The sequence below is a fragment of the Choloepus didactylus genome, chromosome 17, assembly GCF_015220235.1.
Source record: "Choloepus didactylus isolate mChoDid1 chromosome 17, mChoDid1.pri, whole genome shotgun sequence".
Classification (NCBI taxonomy): Eukaryota; Metazoa; Chordata; class Mammalia; order Pilosa; family Megalonychidae; genus Choloepus; species Choloepus didactylus.
In genome coordinates this window covers 58,813,563-58,827,270 of record NC_051323.1, presented here as the reverse complement: position 1 = coordinate 58,827,270, position 13,708 = coordinate 58,813,563, and the positions used below count along the sequence as shown (strand labels likewise).

The 13,708-nt window shown below is 37.2% G+C and overlaps 1 protein-coding gene across 2 annotated transcripts in view; it reads left to right on the top strand.

The window, feature by feature from the left end:
- The first annotated feature begins 9,845 nt into the window (after positions 1 to 9,845).
- RASGRP3 (RAS guanyl releasing protein 3) overlaps positions 9,846 to 13,708 on the top strand; it is a 113,691-nt gene continuing 109,828 nt past the window's right edge. For both annotated transcript variants that reach the window (XM_037806544.1, XM_037806547.1), the window contains exon 1: positions 9,846 to 10,075. The gene's annotated coding sequence lies outside the window, so the exon portion shown is untranslated. The remainder of the gene's footprint in view (positions 10,076 to 13,708) is intronic.

Here is a 13,708-nt window from a genome sequence, read left to right as displayed (position 1 = left end):
CAAGCTTGTGTTGAGGTTTCATCACATCCTCCACCTCTCCAGTAGAAGAACCAATGCTCTTTACAAAGAAGAAGGATGACAAATCTTCTTGACTGCTGCCTCTAGAGAGCAAATCTCCAAGCCAGCGTCCATTTCCTAATTCCTGACTCCCAGATCTACCATTTGGCACCTGGATCTCTGTGAAATTGCACCTGGAGAAGGTAGGGAACACTGTCTGTATCTTGGAGACAATAAATGAACAGCCACATCTCAGGAATGTCTTCATGACTGGTAATGGTTGTGGCCTTGCATTGCATGAGCCGTTTTCTGAATATCAGAAAGTAGGATCCTGCAAGACTTCACTTGGAGGCCTGCCTGACACCTTGCTTCCAGACCAGTACTTTTTGGAGCTTTCAAACATTTTTTACACATGTGTGCATTAAAGAAAATAATGAAAAATAATAAGTGTTTAGTATATTGGGGTAGATAGAAGATTCTGCTCCAGTGGGAGACAAGTGACCCCAAACCCACCCTGCAGCCCAGAGAGCCGAGGGCATCTCTTTCCTGGAACCCTCTAAGGCATGCTTGGTGTACTTGTTAAGAAGCTCTGGAATAACGTATAACCTAAACATCCTTCCTGTGGTTTCCGAGTGTTGAACAATTCATTTGCAACTATAAAACTAAAACAAATTTTCCAATTGCATGCAACAAAACAGTGAAAAGAATACAAATAAAATTAATAGCTTCAATTTAATATGATAGATGATATTTTCTAAGAGTAAATTGTCCTTCACTCATGTAAGTTGTACTCTCAGCTGTGGTGCACATTCTTTTCAGATAATCCCAAATATTTGTATATATATTTTTTAAAGACTATCATTTTAAATAAAATCACAAAATTAAAGCATTTTTATAGACAATGTTGGCACTTGCCTGGATCCAAGTTTATGAATTACGGTCCTAATGTCCTATGAACTGCTGGTCTAGGTGGTCTCTATCCAATTTCCAGTAGCATCTTCTCCAGACTGACCCTGAGAAATACTACTTTATAAAACCAGGCATGGAGTTCCTGAGGTGTGGTCTTATAGACAGCTCATGATTCATATACCTGGAGTGGAAGCTCCCACCTTAGTGTCATGAGTGAACTCCTGTTTTTTTTCCCAGGTAGCGTTCAGAAATTCACTCTCAAGTTTTCCACTCTTCATGTCTTATTAACTAAAACAACCAACACAACAAGAAGGAGGTGATGAGCTATCTTAGCTAGGATACCAGACACCAGACTGGAATTCTCAGAAGTTGCAATACCTTTTCATCACCCCAAACAGGAACTCTGAACCAAGTAAGCAATAGCTCCCCATCTCCCCGAGTCCTATCACCCAGTAACTGATAATCTACTTTCTATCCCTATGAATTGGCTTATTCTAGGTATTTCATACAAGTGAAATAATACAATTTTTTTTCCTTCTGCGTCTGGCTTATTTCACTCAACATAATATCTTCAATGTTCATCCATGTTGTAGTATGCATCAGAACGCCCTTCCTTCCTTCCTTCCTTCCTTCCACTCGCAGTTGTAGGCTTACAGAAAAATCTTCCAGAAAATACAGAGTTCCCATATGCCACCCTTCACCCACCCAGTTTTCCCTATTATTAAGTGTGGTGCCTTTGTTCCAATTGATGAAGCAATATTATTATAATTTATTATAATATATTATTAACTTTAGTCCATAGTTTACATTAGGGCTCACTGTATTGAATAGTTCTGTTATTTTTTTTTAAATTTGTATTCCAGTAATATATAGACAACCTAAAATTTCCCAGTTTATCCACTTTCAGATATACAATTCAGTGGTGTTAATTACACTCACAATATTGTACCACTATTACCACCATCTTGTACCAAAAGTTTTCCATCACCCCAAACAGAAACTCCATAACCAATTAAGTATTAAATCCTCATTTGCCACCCCCGTCTTGCCCCAGTTAATATGTATTCTAGTTTATGACTCTATGAGTTTGCATATTCTATATCATATAAGTGAGATCATAAAATATCTGTCCTTTCGTGTCTGGCTTATTTCACTCAACATAATGTCTCTTCATCCATGTTTGAGTATGCTTCAGAACTTCATTCCCTTTTATGGCCAAATAATATTCCGTTGTGTGTATATGCCACATTTTGTTTATCCATTCATCTGTTGATGGACACTTGGGTTGCTCCCACCTTTTGGTATTGTGAATAATGCTGTAATGAACAAATGGTGTACAAGTATCTGTTCAAGTGCCTGCAATCAGTTTTTGGGGGTATATATCTAGAACTGGGATTGCTGGGTCATATGATAATTCTGTGTTTAACTTTTTGAGGAACTGCAAAACTGTTTTCAACAGCAACTGCACATTTTACATTCCCACCAACAATGTACAAGGATTACTGTTTCTCTGTACCCTCACCAATACTTGCCAGTTTCCATTTTTCTTTAAATGGCCATTCTAGTGGGTGCAAAGGGATATCTCATTGTAATTTGGATTTGCATTTCCCTAATGTCTAATGATGTTGAGTGTATTTCTGTGTACTTATTGGCCATTTATATATCTTCTTTGGAGAAATGTCTATTGAAGTTCTTTGCCAATTTTTAAATTGGGTGGTTCATCTTTTTGTTATTGAGTTATAGGTGTACTTTATATATTCTGGATACTAAACTCTTATCAGATATATGCTTTCCAAATATTTTCTTCCATTCTGGAGGTTGTCTCTTTACTTTCTTGATAATGTACTTGGATGCACAAGAGTTTTTAATTTTGATCAAGTCCAATTTATCTATTTTTTCTTTTGTTACGCATGCATTTGGTGTCATTTCTAAGAATCCATTGCCTAATCAAGGCCCTGAAGTTTTTCTCCTTATGTTTCCTTTAAGAGTTTTATAGTTTTAGCTCTTGTGTTTAGGTCATTGACCCATTTTGAGCTAATTTTTGTATATGGTGTGAGGTAGGGGTCCACTCTCATTCTTTTGCATGTATATACCCAGTTTTCCCAGCACCATTTGTTGAAGAAACTATTCTTTCCCCCTTGAGTGGACTTGGCACCCTTGTCAAAAATCAACTGGCTATAGATGTGTGGATTCATTTGTGAACTCTCAGTTCTATTCCAGTGGTCTTTTTGTGTGTCCTCATACCTGTAAACCCTCATTTTTGAGGCTTGATCTCAGCTTTCCTTGCTTTCTTTCTCAGACTAGAACCCTTGTCATTGGATTGAGTTTTTAAAGTTGTCCCTAGATTCAGTCCTGTTCTAATGGACTTGAACTGCATTTGTTACCATTTGCCTCAAATTAGAACTAACTTTAAAGGAAGTTTGCACCATAACTTGTTTTCCAATATGGAACCCTGATGTTGGCTAGAGCTATAGTCAGCATTCACATAGTACTTGCAAGACCTGCTCCCTTGGGTTATTCTCTTATAATATATTAATATTTATTTTGACCCCTAGATCATTAATTCTCAAACTTCAGTGTGCAATAGCAATCACAGACTTATTATAAATGCAAATGTCAAGGCCTACAGAATTAGAATTATCCAGAGCCAATACCCAGAATTTTGCATATTCAACCAAGTATGTTATTCTGATATAGCCTCTCATCAGACCATACTTTGTGAAATTCTGATTTATCAAGTATGCTGCTGTTAAGGCAGGGAAAAGATGTTTAATTTTATTTTTCTCTCCTATGGCTCAAGGTCAGACCTTTGTACTAAGTAGGAACTTATACATGGTTGAAAAAAATTCAGGGAAAACCAAAAGTATTTGCTAGGCCTCATTGTCCAAATAAAATACAATATGTAGCATTTTGGTTTCTTTCAGAGTTAATTTTGCATTAATATTTGGCATTTGAGCAAGCCATATAGTAAGGATCTATAACATGACACTGACTCCAAAACACATGGCTTTAGTTGTTTGAAATCCAGACTCTCAGAGGCTCTATTCACATATAGCTCTGAAAAGTAATTTTCTTCTTGAACTATTTATTTCTTTCACCCTCTAAATGGAAACGAAGCATTTCTAGTTTCAATGTGGCTTACAGCTTTTAATCTGTATTCTTAATGAAGGATTAGAGACCGTTTATGATGTTTCATTGTGTATTCTATCCCCACAAGAATAGCTGTGAATATATGTTTAAAATTTCATGTATTTAAGAATTTAATATTTTGCCTGAAGAAAAAGAGCTGTTCATTTTTCTAGTGAGCAAAGCAATTTTGGATTGCCGTATTTAGATTAAATTCATAATTTTATTTGTAATAGAGTCAATTACATTTATGATATTGCAAGGATGTGTAATGACGTCCAACAATTTTTACTTTGACATTAACAGGGTAATTTGCTCTTCATGTTCCAGAAGAGATTTGCCCATCATATGGGTAATTAGATAGATGACCACAAAAACCCTTTCTAACCCTGAGAGTCTGTGAGTTTACACTGCCACAAGTAATTTCTTGATGCACTCAATATTCTTTGATACAATGTGAAATGTAATTTGTTCCCCTCAAAGCACATAGTTTTCAGCCCCAAATATGCCTATCCAACATGAAGTTAATAATGGTTTTATCTCTGTGTATTTTTAGAATGACATCATGCTTTAGAAATATAAACAAACATTAAAGGGGCAATAAAAAATTGGACCCCAACAGACATGCCTTTTAATTTATCTAAAGGACTGATGTATGACACATTTTCTTTCTCCTGCCCTATTGTTCTATTAAGATGTCAACAGGAACACTATGGTCACCAAATGCTTTGTATGCATAACAACCAGAAAATACGATTTGTAAGCATTTCAAAATGTCTTGAGAAGCTTGGAAGGTCAGGTCCAAAGTAACAGAGGCTTAGAACTGAAAGCATCTCAGGGAGATAACATTTAGGCTAGTGAGTTGCTCAGAAGTGCATAATGATAGACTTGATTTGCTCTCAAGGCAGTGCACTTCCCAGTGCTTTAAAAGAGAAAAACTGAGGGTTTTTTCTTTGGGGAGGGGGCCAGAATTTAGGGGGGTCCCCACCATCCCTGTTTCCTGGTATTCATGCCCTCGATCCACTCCCACCTGAGTGTGGGTAAGACCTGTGACTTGCTTCTAACCAACGTGATTCCAGGTATATAATTACCTTACCTAAGTCTGTAAACTGTTTTGCTAAAACACATACTCTTTCTGCCTTGCTGACTTTGAAAAAGTAAGTTCCCATGTTGTGAGCTGCTATGGTGAGTAAGGAACTGAGGGTGGCCTTCCTCCAAAGGCTTTAAGAACCTGAGACCCTCAATCCAACAGCCTGTGAGGAGCTGAATGCTGCCAGCAACCATGAGAGCCTGGGAGCAGCTCCTACCCCGTTCGAGCCTCGGGTGAGACCACAGCCCTCACAATGACTTCATCACAGTCTTGTGGTGCTGAGAAGTGGACCCAAATAAGCCACGTCTGAGCTCCTGATCCCCAGAAACTGTGAGATAACAGATGCATGTTTTTTTAATAAGTTGCTAAGTTTGTGATAATATTGTTCCCCGGCAATAGATTAAAAAAACAGCCATATTGGCAATAGGGAAACCTAATACTCTTGCACAAGTGGACCTCTATAAATAATGACAGGTAATTCAGAATATGAAATCGCAACAAGATTTCCACATTACTCACTTGTACTCTTTACTTCTTTGGTCACTTCTGACACAACTGGAAGACTCAGTTATTTTAATTTGTTACATCTAATTGGGGTGAATTTGTATCAGATAACATATTGGAATTCTAAAGCTTGTGGTTGTGTTCACCTTGGCAACATCAATATAACATCAGTTTAAGCTCTTCTCATTAGCTGCATAATTATATGGTTCAAGGATTATGGAGTATATTGACCGTATTGTAAAATCAAACTAAGCTATTGTTATAGCAAGGAACCTGGGTAGACTATTAAATCAGCAAAGCCCACCACCTGGCCTGTTACTAGACTAGAGTGACCACCAAAATGATAAATTTTGGGCAAATCGATTTCACTGCCATGCTCTCTCCACCACTTCCTTCCCTCTTTCCTTCCAAATATTGCACAAAATAAGGTAACAATGAGGACCCAGTGCTTTTGGAGCCCATGATAGTCTCCCCCTCCTACATATGTGTGCCATGCACTGTTTCTACAATGAGTCTCTTTCCGTGGGTTGAGTTTTCCTTCTGTGTGTTTTCTTCCCAGTGATGGTTTCACTTGGTCCTGCCTCCAACAGTGATTACTTCACAAATCAGCCTTCTGGTTGTGTCCAAAAGCTTTTCCCAAAGGAACACACAACTGACAGAAACAGCAAGATGCAAGTGCCCATTTTTCAGAATTAATGTAGAAAACTCTACCATGACACCAGTTAGAATTTCCTTTAGTTATTATGACATCGGATTTCAGTTTTCACAAAACTGAACAAACTAGGCATTTGTTATCAGAGAGTCTCAAGATCCTTTTTTGTCTTCTTCTTTTTTTGATGTGAAAACTAGTGCTGTTTTATTTTAGGTGCATGGCAAAGTGGCAGATACCAATGGTGGGCAAAGCCAGACCCAGCAAAGTCCTTCTTGTTTAGATTTTCCCACTGGACGTCACCAAGGCTGACCTTCCCTTGGGAGACTGTGAACTCTTTTGTTTGTGCTAGGATTGTCATAATTTTGCAAGGCAACTTTAACATTACTGTTTATTGAGAGTTAGACTAAATGAAAATAAACTACTGATGAACATCATTAAATTTTGATTATCCTACTAAGTCTTCTAGTTCCCTGAAAGAGTTAACTTTTAAATTTTATTTATTTTATGATGTAGAACTCCTCTCTAACTTTCAGCTACATTTACAATATTCCTGCTAAAATTTTGAGACCCACCCTTTACCTGCATCCTTTTGACTAGATATTCTAGCAATTCTGATTTATCTTCATGAGTAGGATATAACAATTCAAGTAAAAGGAACTCAGCACCCCACAACTGGGTTATCACCTAAAGCTTCTGTACTTTGCTAACAGAGATAGGCTATTAAAAAATACCTGTGGGGCATATGGGCTCAGATACATACAGCGCATTCAGTTAATTTGAACAATAATATGCAGACTACTTTTTGCTTTTAATCCTATTACTGGGGTCCTTTATAAGGGAATGAAATTCAGACACAGAGAGAGAAAGCCACAAAGCAAGAAGCTGAAATCAGTGAAACCCAGAAGAAAAGGGAGAGACCAGCAGACGCCACCATGTGCCTTGCCACGTGGCAGAGGAGCCAGGGATCACTGGCAGCCAGTCTTCAGGAAGAAAGCATCGCCTTGATGATGCCTTGATTTGGTGGACATTTTCCTGGCCTCAAACTGTAAGGTAATAAATTCTTATTATTTAAGCCAACTCATTTCATAGTGTCTGCTTTGAGCAGCCTAGGAAACTAAAACAGTTTTTATAATTAAAAAAATGCATTTTCCTCAATTTACAAAACTAAAATAGTTGAAGAACGTCACAATTACCTTTGACATTTTCCCCTATTTCTTTGAGAGAGGCTATCACTGATTTTAGAGAATACAGAGCTTTTCTGTTTTCCATAAATGGTTTAATGCTTCATTTCTGGAGATGGGCTACAATGGGGAGCTTTGTGAAGTTGTTCTTTTTGGGAAGTAAAACATTTCCCCACCAAAAGAGAATGAACATTTCCAGAGAACAATGAAAGTGTGTAAACATGCTCAGAGTCTCCTTGAAGAGTTCATTCTTCTCACATAGAGGCATGGTTTGATCCCAGAAATGCATTACCCTATTGCCAGCCATTTTCTTGCCAATGTCAACTTGGGTACATTTTAGCCACCTCAACACACTGTAGCTGTTGTATCCTGGCCACCATGGACTTCCTTCTTCCTTTCTGCTATTACAAGGAGGTCATTCACTCCCTCTCTCTTTCTCTTTCTCTTTTTAAAAAAATCTTTTCCTCCCCATCTGAGCCTGGGATGTGGATACCCCTGCTTTTCCCTCACCAGCTCTGCCTGAGCTCATTGTTCAACTCATTGTTTTTATCACACAGGGCTTTGCAGTAAGGCTGAGAATGGACAAGAAATGGCTGGGTAGAAAACAATCAACGAAACACAAACAAAAATATGGAAGGAGACATTTTGTTTTCACTTAGAGACTTTTGATCTTATTTCCTCACTGTTTATACTTTGATTTTGTGCTATTTCAGGAAATTTGTAATTTTCACAAATGCATATTAGTTAAGTTTGCTTTGAATACATCCATATTTATCATGACTGCCTCCAATGTGAGAATTCTCTTTTCTCTCCCTTGAATACCACAGGTTGTTCTTTTGATGCCTTTGTCTTGATTCTGGTAGCTTCTTCAAGATAACTGGGAAATTAGGGTGCCTTGTTAACATTGTGTAAAAACTCTTTAATCCTTCTAAATAAGAGTCACCAGCATTAAAGGCATTTAAAATTTTCCCTGATTTTTACATTGATTAAAAAGTCAGCTGTCTCAAATTCTTTTTAGAATGAAAGGTATTAATAAACAAATAGAATAATTCTATGGCCCAGTGATTCATATGTGTGTGTGTGTGTGTATGTGTGTATATATATTACAGCCTGAGAATCACCTGGAATTAAAACAGATTGCTGGGCCCCACCCCAGAAATTTTGATTCAGATGCTACAGAGGCTACCAATTCTTGGACTACTTTTGGGTAGCCTCTCATATAAAGAGTTCTCTAGTCACCCTTGTATTGCTTCTCAAAGTGTTAACCCAACTTAAAAAGTAACTTGTTGACAGACAGTAAGTCAACATGATGGATGGATGGATGGATGGATGAATGGATAGATCAATAGATAAGATGATGGATGATGGATGATTGATAGAGAGATGATAGATATCTAATAGAATCATATGAAGAATCTTGAGTGATAACATTTTTTAAAATTCTAGGCCTAAACTCCCACTTCACAGAATCAACTCTATTGAATATCTTGTTAGGGAATGTGCACTTAACATCTTGAAAGAAGTTGAAAATTGTCCTCCAAGTAGTTTATGCCAGTTTACATTTCCATCAGCTATTATATGAATGCTTATTTCTCCACACTTCAACAGTATCAGATATTATAAAAATGTTTATATTTTCCCATCTGATATATGAAAAAATATCTAATTTTTATTTTAGCTTGTGTTGTCTATAATTATGAGAGTGGTCAAACTACTTTGAGTAGCAAGGCTGAGACCACCTTTAAGCTTAGTGTAGAGGGTTGATCAGTTTAGAAACTTGACTTCATGATTTCTTTTAAGCAAAAGTATCTGCTGATTTTATTCACCTTTTGATATCTTCCTTCTGTTGAACCTTTCCTCAAAAAGTACTTTGTCTTCTTTTGAGTGGAAAGAACCAAACAGAGTGATCACCCCCATCACCCTTATTTCCCTCAGGGAATTCAACTTATATGGCATTCCTGTGAGGAATAAGGTATTTGAGATAGTGGTATTTTATGTAGAAAACGATATCTCTCCAAGCCCAAATTTTGCTTATGGAAATGGCAACTTACAGCAAAACCAAGACTATAAGAAATAAATTTAAATTTGATTATGGTGCATATAGCAAAGCTGAATTATTTGAGGCCAAATTTTCTTTAGCTTGTTTATAGGTATTTATTGAAAAGAAATATATACACACACATAAACCTAAGACCTCCTTTTGAAATCAAGTACATTTCCTGCCTTCTTTTTTCCTCCGTACTGTTGTGACCAACCTATTTATAGCTCAGGAAAGGAAAAAGCTCCACTGGAGGCAGGAAAACTAAGTTCGGAAAGAATAGGAGGAAGTATGCCTGCCATTTAGCCAAACAACCTTTAATTCATTGAGCTCAAAGCTTAGCAGCTTCACTTGTTGTTAGGCGTAAACAGCTTGCAAATTTGAATTTTTTTCTCTCCCCACTTTTGAACTGGATTTGAGCAATGGAGGTGATGACAGCATTTCAGAGGAGAGAACGGGAATCTCTGTGTGTTTAAATACGTTGAAGAGAAACTAGTTGTTGATTAAGTGAAATGGAGAGAAAAAGCCTGATTCAATAGACGGATGGATTTTAAATTATTCCATGTCTGCCAGTTAAGGTAAGTGTAATTTTAAAGGCTGTCCATTGTTGTTTCTTAAAGTACTTTATGAACTACGAATATTAGACAAAGACAATATATGTAATTTGAGGGCAGATCCTCAGGCAACTTTTTACTGAGACTTGCATATATTTCTGAAGAAATGTAGATACCAGCCTCAGTTATAATATCTTCATTTTTAACCACAATCATAAATATTGAAAAAAATAGTTATTTCTTTAAGATAACTTTATGTCCAGTAAACTATCTTTAGTTACATTTTCACCAGGGGATTGCATTGCATAAATAATTTCATTGAAGATCATTTTCCAAAATGAGTTTTTGGTATTTGTCTGTTTTTCTATCCTTCTCAAAGTGTTGACTAATAATCCATCTACCATTTCTTTAATCAACACTTGTCTAGAGTACATTTAATAGATAGGTCCTTGAGCAAAAATGGACAATTATTGGAAAGTTATTTTAATTGCAGTTTAAATTTTGTATAAAATAAAGAAATTTTTATTTCTGGAAATAGAGATTATTTTGAATACAAACATTCATTTTCAAATGAAAGAGAACCTTCTAGAAGCACTTGAAAAACCAGCATTGAACAATTTCCAGTGATAGAGACTGTTAGATAATTATTTACATTTAAATTGTTCGTTCAAAACATTCATTCAGCATATATTTTCTGGGTGCCTGAGTGTCGTTGGATTTGGAAATGTAAAGGTCGAAAGGAAATGGATTAAATCCAAGAACAGTTGATGCTGCCCACAAAATCTTGGAAAGCTCCTAGGGACATTCCAAATTCTTTTAACATTCCTTGCCATTGAACAAGTTTAAATGATGCACCATATTTGCATCCACCGCTGATAATGCCACATTTGTATCTCAAGTAACTTGATTGATGTTGCCGCAATGACTATCAAAGGAATAAAGTTCTGGTGGGTTATTGAAAAGGAAAAGAAGGAAATGTGTTGTTACTGTGGCTTATCCCAGTTTGAGATTGGTATATTTAAAATCTGTTACAAGAAGATAGCAAAGCTGGAAACCAGCAAAGCTGGGCCAGCCAAACTACAACCCGCAGAACTTTGTGTGGTTCTGTCCCAGTTCTGTCCCAGTTCTGTCCCAGCCTGGAGCTCATTGGCTGCTCTCTTTCCTGGGAGAATTGAAGGGTTGTTTTTTCTGATTAGAAAATTGTATTTCATTCCATGGAAATTGTGGCAATGCACGATTTTTTTTTTTTGGTGTGTGTAGAAGGAGCAAGATTTCTCAGTTGAACTTAAGTTGTAAAGAAAGGAAAATGAAATAATCTAGATCGGTATGATGGGTCTGAAAAAGCAAAGCAAACCCTTAGTACTTATTTTCAGGACACACCAGTGTTGCAAAGTCAGTCTGAATCCACTTTATTATTCCCACAATGTGAACTCTAAGGTAACTTAATTAATTGCCACTCCACATGACTATAGTCATAGAAATGTGGCGGCTTGCAGCGATTCTGATTTCTTTTAATGTTGAACTTGTTCCCCTAGCAGTTTCGAAATAACTTTCTCATTCGACACATTCATATGTTTAGATTATGAGAATAAAAATGCTTTAGCACTATTGAAAGTTTAAAAAATGGATAATATTATGCATTATGTAATTTTATTCTAAGAATATATTTTTCACTTGTGAAAGTCTTTTTGTTGGCCATTGGTTTCTGGATGCCCATAGATGCTTATAACTGGACTCACGAAATGCCAATGATTTAAAATAGATTTCTTGATAATTGCCTAATAGTTTTACAGGCTTCTTAATAGTTTCATGGACTTTCATGTATTTTCAAGCCCCTGAGAGTTTTTTAAATTATTAGAGTTAGCTAATTTTGAAAAAATTTTGACAATTATTCTTTTTTTTTTCTGCTTCTCTATTTATTAAATAGAAGTTTATTGTGTGGGTTCCAGTATAGATCCTATAATCACTCTATGTTTACAAGTTACACAATATAGCCACCCCCGGCCTTCACATTTAAATATAAGTGAAATCTTTTTCCTGAAGAGATCATGTGAAGCCATGAGACATTTAGATGTCACCCAATGCACTCTGCAATTCGTGAGGTGTGTGGAAGGTGAGTGGAAGTGCCGGTGTCAGACAGCCACACCCATCCGGCCTGATGCTGTGAGCACTTGCGTGCTGATTTCTGTGTGTCCATGGACACCTTAAGTCTGTATTCGTGGCTTCTGGAGACCCCTTTTCCCTCCCCTCTCATAACGTCACACCCTGCCTTATTGGTCAGAAGCACCACATTGCAAAAGCATATTTATTACATTTTCCTACAAATAAAACAACCCCTATCCTCAGTAAATCAACAGTTAGTAGGAGAAAGGGAATTATATGAAACACAAGGCCTCCGATGTTTGAAACCAAGTCAATGATGTAGAAAATCGGTGCCAGATAAGGAAGGTCTGATCCATGCAGGCTTTACAGAGGAGTGAGGCTGAGCTGGGTCTTGAAGGGCAGAAGGAAAAAGATAGGTGAAGAGGGAGAGGAAGAGTGTGCAAGAGAAGAAGGGAGCTGTGAGCAGGCGCAGAGAGAGGATGTACTGGGAGTGCCCAGGGATTAGGGTTGCTGGTTAGATGCAGACTGCCCAGTTACATGCGAACTTCAGATAAACAACAAAGTATAAGTATGTCCTACTGCACAGGAATGCATGAGGTCTAGTGCATGGGACATACTTATACTAAAGAAGTATGCGTCGTTTATCTGACATTCACATTTAGCTTTTAGTTGGGTGCTATTTGCTAAATGTGTCAGCCCTACCAGGGAGCAATGAGTTAACTATCTTGGCGGGAGCAGAAGGAATGCGTGTTACAGGGCACAAGAAAAGTGGAGCAAGTTGGAGAGAGCCCTCAGAGAATTCTGCTTTTTTATGGTTAACTTATCTGAAGAAATGGGAAAAGCTTATACACAAATTCTTTCTTATTTATTTATTTAACCAAAACTGTTTGCCCCTCAGTGCCTCGTTTTCAATTTTCCCTCAATTGTCTGGTGAAATAAAGATTGATTATGCCGAAGAGAAAACCTGACCGAGAGGCATGTTAAATTCCTCTTCCTGTCCCCAGCTGCCCTCTAGCGGCATTATCAGGTAACAGTGCTTGGCCCAGGCACGGGACGGTAGGGGCAGCCGCTAGCAGCAAGCTCCTAGGAAGCTCTAATCAACCTCACCAACTCCCTGGCAGGTGAGAATTCACAGGATCACTGCAGAATCATCTGTAGGCTCTTAACTGGTCTGAGAGATTCTGGGAAAGGACTCATTTGAATTACACACACCCTCTAAGGCAGCTGGCCCACAGGACATTGTGAATAGTCTAGTGTTAGATTTATCTTCAATTTTCTAATCAGTAAACGTATTCCACTTGTTTGCCCTTTTAGGAGGGCACATGGATCACAGTTGATTATTAAAATTTTACTGTACAGATGTTCTTTATTGTTAAGAAAAATTCTTAGACTTTTAATTCTAAATATTTACTTCAAAATACACAATGTATTTCTTAATAAAAAGTGAAAAATCTACCTTTTGGGAATCTATCCTAAGGAAATAATCATGGCTTCAGAAAAAATATATGTTAAAAATGCTTATCTATTTTTAACAGACAAATTTTGGAACTGATG